Source organism: Chiloscyllium plagiosum, unplaced genomic scaffold (genome assembly GCF_037043375.1).
Source record: "Chiloscyllium plagiosum isolate Xiang-an unplaced genomic scaffold, Cpla_swu_hap1 HiC_scaffold_2, whole genome shotgun sequence".
Classification (NCBI taxonomy): Eukaryota; Metazoa; Chordata; class Chondrichthyes; order Orectolobiformes; family Hemiscylliidae; genus Chiloscyllium; species Chiloscyllium plagiosum.
The window spans coordinates 14068246-14072081 of NW_028270140.1; positions in this window are offsets into that span (position 1 = coordinate 14068246).

The following is a 3836-nucleotide window of genomic DNA, read 5'->3' on the forward strand; positions in this document are numbered from 1 at the left end:
AGCTGGATGTCAGTTAACTAATGGAAAGTCCTTGCTGGTGTCTGGAGTGCCAGGAGAGGAGCAGTCAAGAAAAGAAATGACCAAAGTGGAAAAGGTCTGCCTAAGGTCAAAATGACATCAAGGCAAGGCCATATACCTACACCAGTTACAAAAGGAACGGCTACTCACAAGTAGGCCTCTCTCACCACAACACTGAAAACCAATACAGAAGTGATATACGCAGTCTGTCATCTTCTGACACATGTCAAACTTTAAATTAGAATTAGGTTTTATTTTCACGTGTACTGAAGTACAGATATATGGGAGTACAGTGAAAAGTTTATAATGTCACCATTCATGGCACCATCTTAGCTACAAGGTACCTAGGTACAAAATCTTAGATTAAAAAGTAGAAAAAATAAATAAGTTAAAAGTTTGTTTAATAAAACACTTCGTAAAAGTTTACATCAAAGGTGTTATAGAAATTTAAATTACCATTTTAAAAAAGCCTTCACTACAATCGAGGTTTTACTAAAATGTAAGTATTTTATTTTTGAAAACTGTATGTCTTTAACATTCCAATAATGTGGTAGTATTGCCCATGAAGCTATTGTAATAATGTGACCAGCCTCTCAAAGATCATCACTAGGCTACTTCATTTTAAAATATTACACCATTTTGTTTCTACAGCATGAATATGCTGGAGTAGCAGTGGTGTAGCGAGTGGCAACGACACAGGTCCAGTAATCCAGGGATCCCATGCCAGTGCTCAGGGGGCATTGGTCAGAATGTGACCACAGAAGATATAAGAGTGCAGAAACAGGCCATTTGGTCCACAGAGTCCACAGTAACTCTCCAAAGAGCATCCCACCCAGACACACCCTCTGACCTTATCCCTATAACCCTGCATTTCCCAGGGAAAATCCACCGACCTACATATCCATGGATACTATGGGCAATTTAGCATGGCCACTCCATCTAACCTGCATATCTTTGGACTGAGAAGGGAAACTGGAGCATGCGGAGGAAACCTATGCAAAAATGGGGAAAACATACAAATTCCACACAGTCACCCAAGAATGGATCTCTGATGCTTTGAGGCAGCAGTGCTAAACACAGCCACCGTGTCACCGTATGGTTGAATTCAATAAAACAAAAAAATCAGGGTACTAAGAGTCAGTCAATTGTCACAAAATTCCAATTGTTTCACTAATGCCCTTTAAGGAAGCAAATATGTCATCCCTACCTGGTCTGGCCTACTTATGACTCCAGATTGACTTTTAAGTGCCCTCTGAAATAGCATTCACACCACTCAGTTTCATTAAAAGGAATGAAATTGGATGGACCACGTGGCATTAACCGATATACCAGAAACAGCTAACTCAGCCCTGACAACCCTGTAAAGTACTCCTTACTTATATATGAAGCTCGTGCCAAAAGTGAGAGAGCTTTCTTAGTCATGTAACAGCCAGTTTTGAGAAGATTTGTAGCTCAGGTTGAGTTTCTGGATTTAAGTTGGCTCACTGAGCTCGAAGGTCTGTTTTCAGACATTGCGTCACCATACTAGGTAGCATCATCAGTGAGCCTCCGGTTGCTCACTGATGTTACCGAGTATGGTGACAAAACATCTTAAACCAAACCTTGCAGCTCAGCAAGCAAACTTACACCCAGTCAAATAACAGCCTGACCACCATATTCATGGACCCATACCTTATAATGGCCCAGATACTTGGCACGTCCGACCCAGTGGAGATTGTATCATAGTGTTATGCAGTCGGAAAGGTTGCTCTGGAAGACCTCAACTCTGACTCAAAACCCAAGAAATCGCATGTGATCATGTCAAACATGGGCAAGGAAACCTCCTGCTGATTACCATGTAACACCTCCCCCAGTTTATGAATCAGTGCTCCTCCATAGTGAGCTCCACTTGCAGTATGTACTGGGGGTGGCAAGGCTGCAAAATGTACTCGGGGTGAGAAATTTCAATGTCCTTCAATAAAAGTGGCTAGGTCACACCACTATTTAGTGAGCTGGCCAAGTCGTTCAGGAAGTAGCTCCTCCACCAGCTCTGTGGCTGATTGTGCAGCAAGGAGGGAGGGAAAAGCATCTGCCCTTGACAATAGGAGTACGAATGACCACTGCACAGTCACTGTGGAGTCAAAGTCCCATCTTCACAATGAGGATAACATCCATGCAAAATAGAACAGACTTCAAACAGATCTAGCAACTCAAAAGTGGTCATCCACAAGGCATTGTGACCATCGACAGCAGGAGAATTGTATTCAACAATTAGTTTAGATTAGATTAGATTCCATACAGTGTGGAAACAGGCCCTTCGGTCCAAGTCCCCACCGACCCTCCGAAGAGGAACCCACCCAAACCAATTTCCCTCTGTCTAATGCACATAACACTCGGCAATTTAACATGGCCAATCCACCTGACCTGCACATCTTTGTGACTGTGGGAGAAAACTGGAGCACCTGGAGGAAACCCACGCAGACACGGGGAGAATGAGCAAACTCCACACCGACAGTCACCCGAAGCTGGAATCGAACCCAGGTCGCTGCGCTGTGAGGCTGCAGTGCTAATCACTGAGCCACCGTGCTGCCCTATAATCTGTAATCTCATAGGCCTAATCTATCCCACATTCTACCATGAAAAACATGGCAGAGATCAACCATAGTTCATGCCAGTAGCAGCACCAGAGTCACCTGAAAATGATGCCCTAATGTCGTGAATCTACAAAATAGGTCTACCTGTGTGTCAAACAAAGCAAGCAGCAAGAAAATTTACAGGGCTAAATGATCCCACAACCAAAGGATCACATCTAAGCTCTGCAATCTGCCACATCGGTCAAAAACAACTGTGGACAGTTAAACAAAAGAGAGAACGAGCCTCCACAAATATCCCTGTCTTTAGTGATGAAATCAAGACAATGCAGAAGCTCCTGACATCCAAAGCAACATGACGTTAAGCCTTCAACCAATTTGATTCACTCCATGTGACATCGAAAAATGGCTGATAGGTCCTGACAATATTCCAGCAATAGTAGTGAAGACCTATATCCTAGAAATGGCTGTGTTCCTAGCTAAGCTGTTTCAGTATTGCTGATATCTATGTGGCAATGTGGAAAAAGCAGCTCAAATCCAACCTGGCCAATTGCTACCTATCAATCAACACTTAAATCAATACCAAAGTGATGGATGGGTTTGACAACAGTGCTTTCAAGTGTCCCTTGCTGAGGATGTGCAGGTTTCTCATTGGTGCTCAGTTTGGATTTCAAAAGGGTCACTCAGCTCCTCACCTCATATCAGCTTTCGTCCCGACATGGCGAACTGAGGTGATCTGATCTCCAGAAGTAAGGCAAGAGAGTGTCTGACCTTGACATCCAGCAGCATTTGACTAAACATGACATAAAGGAACTATAGCAAAACTAGGTTCAATGGGAATCAGCCGAAAAAATTGCTGCTGATCAGAGACATTCCTACTACAAAGATGGGTATAGTTCTTTGAGGTCAGTCAGCTCAGCCACAAAACATCAAAGCAGCTTTGTCCTTGGTATCCCTATATCACACTGTTGCAATTCAAGAAGGCAACGCCTCCCCAGGTTTTCCAGGGCATTTAGGGGTGAGCAATATATCCCAGTCCAGCCAGCATCCGAAGAACTAGCAGTGATTTCTAAAAAGAAAATTACACTCAAAACCTCAGACTATAATTGGACCTGTGTACAGCATGAGCTGAAAATGTGTTGCTGGAAAAGCGCAGCAGGTCAGGCAGCATCCAGGGAACAGGAGAATCGACTTTTCGGGCATCACGTCGATTCTCCTGTTCCCTGGATGCTGCCTGACCTGCTGCGC